We start from the raw sequence: 10,829 nt of genomic DNA on the forward strand, positions 1-10,829 counted from the left end.
TGCCTGTCTGTCTCCTGACTGCTGAGGTTAAAGGCCTGTACCAACCTAGCCTGGTTTTACTTTTTTAAAGACAGGATCACACTAAGTTGCCCAGGTGTTTGTTGTGTGACAAGACTTTTCCTGGGGGGGTTGGGGATTTAGCTCAGTGGTAGAGTGCTTGCCTAGCAAGCGCAAGGCCCTGGGTTCGGCCCCCAGCTCCGAAAAAAAGAAAAAAAAAAAAGACTTTTCCTGGGGACATACATACTCATAGATGCCGACCTCCCAAGTCCACGTTGGTGAACCAATGAGTTACTGAGGTTACAGGAATATGGGTGAGGGGTTACTTACAGGAGCAGAAATATGACCCAAAGCCCACCCCAGTGTGGGCTCACAAAAACTGGGGACCTGGAGCACACCGCAAGCTCAACAAGCTGCAGAGTGTCCTTTTCTGGTGCCTTGATTGGTCTAAACCTCTTCCTGGCAGCTTGGCTGGTTTCTGCTTCCAGGAAGCTGGTCTGGTCTCAGTCTGCTAAGCAGCTGGTCTGGTCTGCATGTCTTCTTCATTGTTTACTCTGGGAGGGCGGGGCCTAATGAATCTGCTCAGTTCCAGGGAATTCCTGAACTTATTTTGAGTTGCTTACCTGCTGTCTTAGGAGCGTCCTTACAGGACAGAATGTTTCAATGGAGGAAGAAACCACCAGATAACAGGAGGCTGGTTTTGAATTTACCATGCTCCTGCCTCAGTCTTCAGAGTAGTTAGGATTACAGGTTTGCTCTACAATCCAGTTTCTTCTTCCGTTTTTAAATTTTAAAAAATATTTATTTTGCCAGGTATGGAGGAGGTATGGCCCTGGATGTCCTGAAACTCATTCTGTAGATCCTGCTGGGATTGAAATCAGTGATCTGCCTGCCTCTGCCTCCTGAGTGCTTGGATTAAAGGTGTGTGGTATGTGCTATCACTGCTTGCCCCGCCCCCTTTTCTTATTGCTCAACAAAACTTCTATTAATATTTTTAAAAGAGGTTCAACTATTGCTCAAACTTGCAATTTCTAAATGTGATTTAGGGCAAATGAACCAGTAAACGGGTGAATGAACATTAAGTTTGTTGAGGGATTTTTTTGGGGGAAATGCGGGGGGGATTAGATTTATTTTACTATTTTTATCTGTGTGCTATATGAGGGTACATGCAGGTGTGCACAGGTCCCTGAGGAGACACCCCTCTGGAACTGGAGTTACAGACAGTTGTAAGGTGGCTAACGCGGGCACCGGGAACAGAAAGTTCTCGTAACTGATGAGCCATCTCTCCACGTTTTGATTTTAATCTGTGAGTTTAATTACAGGGTGCTTGTCATCCGCTCTCTTTGTGTCCCCAGCATTGCTGCGGTGCCTCTCTTGGTTCATGTCACGCCTTGCACACCTGGTGCCTACTCTGTCCTGGCTGGGTAGCGCTCCTGTGGTGCTCTTTCGCAGGGGTGTCTCTTATGGTCTTCCCCCATTGGTGGACAGGGAGAGGGAAGAGTCCCGGCAGAGTCAAGTCTGTATGGAGTGGTTAATCCGGCCCGGCTAGATTTATTTCGTGCAACTGTACATCTCCTAATCTCTCTTGTTTCATCATCCGTCAATTTCTGCCTTGTTGGAGGTTTGTCCAGGATTCCCTCAAAATGATCAGTGTAAAGCCCTTTAGGAAGGGCCTGGGCCCCAGCAAGAGCTTGGAACAAGTGAGTAACTGTTTAGTGTTAGGCAAGGATCTAAGACAGCCTCCTAGAGGGTTCAAAAGGGCAGGGCTGCACCGGGATAGACTGAGTTCTCCTTTATGGCTTTGTTCATTAACCCCTTCCTGGCTGGAGACCAGTGCCTCATGCAACCCACGCAGTCTGCCCCCATCCATTCTGCACAGTGCCCCACCTCATGGCACGGCAGCCCCCATCGAGTGCCAGCAACTGGGTAAGATATTTCTACACGCTTTGCCTCACCCCATCAGCACCATGTCCTGTCAAGATGGATGCTAGAGTTCCCAACCCATACTGAACAAGAGAAAGTGACAGAACTCCAAAGGAGAACACGGGACAGAGGGGGAAGGAGTGTTTGCAGGGGTTCGAGGTGAGCCAAAGGGCAGGCGAAGCTGCAGTTCTGTAAGGTGATAAGCCTAGAGACAGAGTGAGGAGGACGGCTGAGCGTACCAGAGAGAGCAGGGCCAACTGGCATGGTCAGGAAGCTGAGGCAGGAGGCTCCCAAGTTCTAGGCCCACCTGGGAATTCTAAATGGAAAAAGAACAGAGAGGAGGAAGAGGAAGAGGAGGAAGGACAAGAGGAAGAGGAGGAAGAGAAGTAGAAGGAAAAGGAAGGAGAAGGGAGAGGGAGGCTGGGGAGATAGGAGAGCAGCTCTTCAAAGGACTAGAGTTGGAATCTGGGACAGCTGCTAGAAACCCCCTGTAACTCCACCTCCAAGAGATCCAGCGCCCTCTTCTGGCTGCAGAGCCTACCTGCACATGAGCACCGCCATAAACTTACCTGGGCCTGGTGTCACACACCTTTAACCCCAGCATCGGAGAGGCAAAAGCAGGAGGATCTCTGTGTGCTCAGGGCCAACCCCCTGATCTACGTAAGAGAGCTCTGGCCAGCATTGTGAGACCTGGTCTTGAAAAAAAAATCTTAAAGCAAAGAAATAGAAAAGGGGAGATGGAGAGATGGCTCAGTGGTTAAGGACACAACTGTGTGTAACTCCAGCTTCAGGGGATCCAACACCCTCCCAAGGACACACAGGCAGGCAAAACATCAATGCGCATAAAATGATAAAAATAAATGTTTAAATTTTTAAAAAGAAACAGGGAAAAAAAGAATTTTGGAATATCCTGGGAGTTAGCCTTGAGTGTCAGATTTTAGATACGTTTTGTGTGTGGTGCTGGAGACTGAACTCAGGGACTCTCATCCATTTTAAGCACATTTTTACGTGTGCGTTTGGTTGCCTTGAGACAAAGTTTAACGTAGCTTAGGCTGGCCTTTAACTCACTGCAGAAGACAAGCTGAGCCGGAAGCACAATCCTCTTTCCTCTACCTCCCAAGAGCTGGGATTGCAGATGTGTGTCACCACGCCTATTTCAGCACATACACACACACACACACATACACACACACACACACACACTCACACACACAAACACACACACACACATACACACACACACACACACACCGTGGGCATGAAGACTACGCTAATGTTGAATCGTTGACTACTATTAGATTGTAGGAATCATTTCACTGGATGAACTCGTGTGTGTGTGTGTGTGTGTGTGTGTGTGTATACATACACGTAAAACTTGTAAACCTTAAATATGGGGTTGGGGATTTAGCTCAGTGGTAGAGCGTTTGCCTAGCAAGCGCAAGGCCCTGGGTTCGGTCCCCAGCTCCGAAAAAAAGAAAAAGAAAAAGAAAAAAAAAGAAAGAAAGTAAACCTTAAATATATGTATATACACATATACGTATACATATATGCATGTATTTCAATAAATATATATCTATTTAAAAACCACATTAAGTTAGTGTTGAAAAGTCCCCTAGGAGAAGGAATATATAGGCTCTATAAGGTTGGTATGATAGATAAAAGACCATAAAATGCCCAGGGAAAATCAAGATACAATGGACAGAGGTCCGGTTTAAGGATTAGGGAGATGAGCTGTGAAATTAGCACCTGGCATTCCTCAAGAACCTGCCACTTACTCGTCCACATATTTTTTTTCTTTTTCTTTTTCTTTTTTTCAGAGCTGGGGACCGAACCCAGGGCCTTGTGCTTGCTAGGCAAGCGCTCTACCACTGAGCTAAATTCCCAACCCCTCGTCCACATATTCTGAGACAGGATCTCATGTAGCCTTGGCTGTCTGAATGTCTCTGTTAGTCCAGGATGCCCTTGAATTCTTTATCCTCCTGCCCCTGAGTCCCAACTACTGGGATTGCAGGCATGTGCCACCATGTCTGTTTTTCTGTGGTGCTGGGGCTCCAACCCAAGGGTTTCATTCACACTAGGTAAGCACTCAACCACGCCAGTTATAGCCCTCACCCTCCTTCACGTTTTTATCGCCTGCCAGTGAGACACCAGGCATTGGACTGCTTCCCGTGGACTGTCTCTCACACAGCCCAGACCTTGGAATTGCAGACAAATCTCACAGAGGGCCTGCTGGAGGTTGCGGACTCAACATCAGGACAAGATGGCTGTGAGGGCAGAGCTTGCGGGGCAACGCAAAGTAGAGTTGGGAGTCGAGCTGGTATGCATAGTTTAGGGAGGTAATGGTAGCATTGGCAAATCCTGCTTCCTCTCAAGGCCTTCTTTGTCCCATAGTCACTGTCACCTTCAGGGCTGAGCTAAGCATCCAAGGGCCAGCTGGCTCTGCACGCAGCTCCCAAAGTTCTGTCACAGGCATATCTTTGAGGGAACCATGCGGGCACTCCAGGTCAGGAGAGGGCCTGGCCCTGTGGCTGGCCCAGAGGGAGAAGCAGACATTTAGGAGGGATGTGATTCTGAGGACCATGCTATGGTCTACAGGGGTGGGGCAGGTGAGAGGGCAGCCCCCCTTCCTCTGTTCTGTGGTTGACACCTTCCCTCCCTCTGCCTGACACCTTCCCACTTATTTCCTAGGGCAGCATAAGTGTCAGTCTGTCCGATGCCCTGAGTGGGCCCTGACTTCACACCCCAGGGTGAAGAAGAGATCTTGAGATAGGGTGTTCCAGCTCTCACTTGTGCAGAAAGGCTTGGGGGCCCCTTGCATCCTTCCCCTCCACCAGTGGGTACCCAAAGTCCAACCATGTCTTCAGGTGACGTCCAAGGTCTTTTCACCGAGCCTCTCATTTTCACCAGCCTCAAGGGTTGGCAACCAGAAGCCGCGTTGCTGGGATTCAAATCCTCCCCAGGCGCGGTGCGCATGCGTAAGGCTATGCATGTTCGCGCTTATGTGTACTGGTGCGACTGCGCATGTGGAGGTCTGAGGCAGCCGCTGAGGGAGTCTCCCCCAGTTATTCTCAGTTCTATTCATTTATGCAAGGTTTCTCAGTTATGCCCAGAGCTTTCAGACATGGCTGGTCACTAGCCAGCTCACTCTAGAGAATCCCCTAGCTCCACCTCCCAAGAGCTGGGATTATGAAACTGGGAGGGTCTGAAATGCACTCTGGCACACAAGGGCTCTATCCACTGAGCCACCTCCCCCCATTCCCCACTCCCGTATCCAAAGAGCTAACATTGTCTTAGCCATTAGGAAGCATCGCCTATCGTGTGCACGGATGTGTGGGATCCAATGAAGCAAGGCATGGGGGAAAACTAGAGGCCACCTCTAGAGCCACCAGAAAAGGAAGACTGGATATAATGGACATCCGCGTACCAGATCCCGCGATGGCCAGGAAGAAGCAGATGGTGGATTTAGTTAGGGCCTCCTATATGCCAAACCTCTTTACATTCACGTCACATACGAGCCATCATCATGGTTGACAGTAACAATCCCTTATGTCCCCATTTTACAGCTGAGCATCCAAAGACTGAGGGTCTGGCTAATAGCTTCAACACAAGGAATAGTGAGGCAGCCTGAGAATAAGCAACAATGAGAGCAGTGACTGGCATTCAGACTTGGTGTCAGGCATGTAGCAGGGAGGCCCAGGAGTGAGGCAAAGCCGGGAGTAGGGGCCATTGTTGGAGCATCTGTGTTACAGCATAATTAGAAGTCAGTGCTGCCAAAGGTCTTCACTGTTCTAAAATAGGAAAAATCGCGATTTTTAGGGCGGAAAAAAAATCTCAATTTTTATTTATTTATTTATTTATTTATTTATTTATTTATTTGAGACAGGGTCTTACTATGTTACTCTGGCTTCAAAGATTTTTTCCAAAAATATAGAAGAGATGGGAGCACTATGATAGTCTATAAAGTCAACAATATTCCGATGCCAGAACCAAAGACACAGTGTGGCGTGCACCCTTTTAAAAAAATTCTAGGGGTTGGGGATTTAGCTCAGTGGTAGAGCGCTTGCCTAGCAAGCGCAAGGCCCTGGGTTCGGTCTCCAGCTCCGAAAAAAAAAAAAAAAAAAAAAAAACAAAACAAAACAAAAAAACACAACAACAACAACAAAAAAAAAAAACAAATAAAAAAATTCTAGCCGGTAGTGGTGGTGTATTCCTTTATATCCAGCACTCAGGAGGCAGAGGCAAGCAGATCTCTGTGAGTTCGAGGCCAACCTGGTCTACCAAGTGAGTTCCAGGACAGTCGGGGCTACACGGAAAAACCGTCTTGAAGAACAAAACAAAACAAAACTCTGAAAATATTCGAGGCAATTGTTAGTGGTAAATATACTTCTGTCTGTCTGTCTGTCCGGCCGGCCATCCATCCGTCCATTGATCTATCTTTTAGAGTATTTTATGTGTATGGGTATTTTGCCTGCGTATGTACAGTTCGTGTGCCTGGTAGCCATGGAGGCCAAAGAGAGCTTCAGATTACCTTGGGCTGGACTCGGAGATGGCTGTGAGCCCCCTTGTGGATACCCCGCAGTTCTGGAAGAGAAATCAGTGTGCTTAACCACTAAAACTGTCTCTCAAGCCGCACCTCCATGCTGTGTAGCCCTGGATGGCCTAGAACTCACAAAGATTGTCCTGCCTGGGAAAGCCTTGTGCCACTACTCCTGCCTTTATTCCCTCACCCGTCACCTAGTCCCCACTCCCTACCCCCTAGTCCCTAGCACCAGACGCATGCATGTGATACACAGACATACTCCCAGGCAAAACACCCATACACGTAAAATAATAAAATCACAAAATAATAAGCGTGATAAGGTAATTTTAGGCAGAACCAGCACAGATTTTATCTAAATCTGCTTTAGTAGCGGGTACCTGGAGTGTGCGCCATCTGTCGCAGTACTTGATCAGTTGAGGAAAGGGGACCCCGAACTCCAGTCAGCCTGGACTATGTAACCAGCCCCTCTCCCCAAACCAAACAATAAACGAAACAACCCAAAGCTTTCTGTGTCCCTCCCTGGGAACAGCCTATGGGCAATGTGACCTGGGAAAGCTGTGGTGACAGACTGTTGTGACAGTTGACATAGAAGGAGACTCAGAGATGACAAACCCTTTTCTATAGGCGACAGTCATGGAGCATCAATACCAACTGTGTATCACGGGGTTCACTATTCACGTATGTGTCCCCATTTAAAAAAAAAAATTGGCCTGGAGATTGGCTCGGCAGTTAGAACTTGCTGCTCTTCCAGAAGACCTGGGTTTGATTCCCAGCACCCACACGGTGCCTCTATGGTTACTCCTGCTCAAGGGAATCTGATAACCTTTCTGACATCCGCCATCATTACCAGGGCAACCCTAGACAAGACAGCAATGGCTCGGTAAAGGGCAAGGAGAGAGACCACTCAGGAGACAGGAACAGCTCTGCTTTTAGTGAGCAACCAGGCATACCACGTGGTTAGCTCCTTACCTCTGATTGGATAGTGGGAGCTCATACAGCCAGGGTCTGGATGCGGAAGAATCACATTAAAGGAGACATGGCGAATTCAGACTCCTCTGTGGACCAGCTCCCGGCTACTCACGCTACTTCAGAACTCAGTGTTCTGACTTTAGGAGCACAGTATGCCACGTGTCTTATTTAGAAGTACAGTGTGGGGGTTGGGGATTTAGCTCAGCGGTAGAGCGCTTGCCTAGCACGCGCAAGGCCCTGGGTTCGGTCCCCAGCTCCGGGGAAAAAAAAAAAAAAAAAAAAAAAAAAAAAAGAAGTACAGTGTGCCACGTAGGCTGCCCGCCAGGCCATGCGTGCATTTTCTCCTACCAGATAGCCATGGGTTCCAGGTATGTACACGGTACAAGGACGTGAATGCAGGGAAAACGCTCATATAAACAAAACGAAGTAAATCTGAAGATAGAGACTTAAGAGAGTGGGGGGTTGGAAAGGGAGGGAAAAAGACAGAGATACGCCCAACTTCACGAGCGACGTCCCTGGAAAGAGTTTAGAAAATTCTGGTTTCCACGGATTCCTGGCTGAGGGAGGGGCACCTGGAAGTGGGAAATGAAGACGTAGAACAGAGCAAGCGCATCTCACTCCGGTCCTGGCCTCCTTCTGACCTTAATGTGCTTCAGGGGTACCTTGAAGCTCGCTCTCCCAACCTGGATGGGAATCCACTTGGTTCCCCATCTTAGATGGGAAAGCTTGGGGGGAGATGGGGGGGAAGGAGAGATGGGGAGAGGAGGGGAGAGTAGTAACTAACTTTTAAAAACTTAAAAAAAGGGGTTGGGGATTTAGCTCAGCGGTAGAGCGCTTGCCTAGGAAGCACAAGGCCCTGGGTTCGGTCCCCAGCTCCGAAAAAAAAGAACCAAAAAAAAAAAAAACTTAAAAAAAAATATGGGTGGAAGGAAGAGGAAACCTGCTCCTCAGGACCTTCTTAGAGCCGGGGCAGGGGATTCCTCACAGCCTCTGACCCCACCCCCAGCCCTACCCCCACTCTGTGCCCCCAAGGACCTTATTCTCCACCCCCGCAGCACCCCTCTCTCCTGCACAGAGCAGTTCATTCAGCTTCTGGTCTGTGGTTTCCCTCCGCTCTTAGAGCTGCTGTGGGGACAGCAAGGTGGGGAGGGTCTGAGAGGGCTGTGGTAGGCCAAAAGAAGGTGTCACTTCCTAAATAGCCTCTGAGGAAAGAGTAGAAGCCACTGTGAAGTAGACTCTCACCACCCCCACTTCCAAGAACCCCCCACGAAGTTCCTACGAACTATAACCCTTGCTCCAACATCGCAAGCCCTCCTGCATAGACTGGGGACATGCCCAGAGTCTAAAGGGTCCTCCAGGTTTGGAGGGGACCAGGGAGCAGAATGAGGGGGCGGGGCTAATGACCGGAAGGTCAGGGGATCTGATGTGCTAAAAGCAAGAACTGTCTCCCTATCTGAAGTTTCCCTGATGGAGAGGCCAATGGTCCCCCCTTGAGATGAGAATGCCCCACCCCACGCTGTAGGCTCGCTTGTCTTCTAACACATTAGGGATTTAATAGGAGCCTCAAAATGTTTAGAGCGGGGGTTGGGGATTTAGCTCAGCGGTAGAGCGCTTGCCTAGGAAGCGCAAGGCCCTGGGTTCAGTCCCCAGCTCCGAAAAAAACCAAAAAAAAAAAAAAAAAAGCTGTCTTTATTTTGGGCACGGTGGAGCAGAAATATAATTCAAAGACTAGGAAAGCTGAGGCAGGAGGATTAGAAATTCTGGGTCAGCCGAGTTAAGTCTTTTCTTTTTTCTTTTTTCTTTCTTTCTTTTTTTTTTTTTTTTTTTTTTTTTTTTTTTTTTTCTGGGGTGGGGGGCCGAACCCAGGGCCTTGTGCTTGCTAGGCAGGTGCTCTACCACTGAGCTAAATCCCCAACCCCTCTTTCTTTTTTTTTTTTTTTTTTTTTTTTTTTTTTTTTTTTTTTTTTGTGGTTCTTTTGGTTTGGTTTGGTTTTTCAAGACAGGGTTTCTCTGTGTAGCCCTGGCTGTCCTGGAATTGGCGCTATAGACTAGGCAGGCCTTGAACCCACAGAGATTTGCCTGCTTCTGCCTCCCAAGTGTTGGGATTAAAGGAGTATCACCACTACCTGACTTGAGGTCCAAGACTTAAAAGCAAAAAAAAGTCAGGACACGGACCAGTGTGATGGCACATGTGTTTAATCCCAGCACTCAGGAGGCAGAGGCAGGTAGATCTCTGAGTTTGAGCCCAACCTGGTCTACAGAAGGAGTTCCAGGTCAGCCAGGGCTACACAGAGAAACCCTGTCTCCAAGAAAGAAAGAGAGAGAGAGAGAGAGAGAGAGAGAGAGAGAGAGAGAGAGAGAGAGAGAGAGAGAGAGAGAGAGAGAGGAAGGGGAGAAAGAGAGAGAGGAAGAAAGATATAAGAGAGGGAGGGGGAGGGAGGAAGGGAGAGAGAGAGAGAGAGAGAGAGAGAGAGAGAGAGAGAGAGAGAGAGGAGAGAGAGAGAGGAAGAAAAAGAAAGAAGACAAAATCCTCAGCACACCTTCACTGTTTCCAGGAAGCTGGTGCATCCACCGCTACCCACTACTTCCGATCTCGGTGTCCTCCCCCTGAGGTAAACCTCCCACTCTTAGAGCTGCTTAGCTTCCAGGTTCCGCTTCCTTTGGGCCTCCCCTCTGCTGCCTTCCCAGCATAACCAGGCCGGGTTTAGTTTTGTCAGTTTCCATCCTCTGCCAGGGGCAGATGCTTCTGGCTACGTCATGATAGCCAGCCCGGCTCTGACCACACAGGAACGGTCGGCTCACAGGACTGGCTGGGCACACCAGAATAGGGTCGGAGCGCCGGTCCCTGATTGGCTGGCTGTGTGCCGGTGCGTGCTAACTTCTCCCAGCTGTTCCCGTGTGGCAGCTGCTTCAGAGCCTCTCCTGCTCACAGGCCTGGGTTGGCCGAAGGATGCCGCAGACTTCTGCCTCCCCTGTGAGAGCATCCTCCCCAATCTGAGAAGCCAGCATTCTGGTTCGTTCCCATGTTACATCATCAGAAGTCCTGACTTGGGAGCACCCGAAATGGCAGGAAGCAATGATGTCACCTAAGCACTGGGAAATGATGAAGAGCAGTTTGCAGGCGGCTCATACTGCCTGCATATGGGAGAGTCTAAACCTCGGATACAGGACAGTGGTCTGGGTGTGGTGCTCAGTGGTAGAGCTTAGCGAGTGTCAGGTTAGATACCTCATACTGCAAAATAAAGGAAGGAATGAAGAAAGGATGCGTTGTTAATGGTGACTAGCAGCGGGGGAGGGGGGGAATGTTAATCCTCTTGAGAAAGGGGATTCATGAGTGCATTCTGCTACAGTGGGGGCCCCAGGAACTGCTTCTTTTGATACACATAGAGGGGCAATGTAT

Source organism: Rattus rattus, chromosome 1 (assembly GCF_011064425.1).
Source record: "Rattus rattus isolate New Zealand chromosome 1, Rrattus_CSIRO_v1, whole genome shotgun sequence".
Classification (NCBI taxonomy): domain Eukaryota; kingdom Metazoa; phylum Chordata; class Mammalia; order Rodentia; family Muridae; genus Rattus; species Rattus rattus.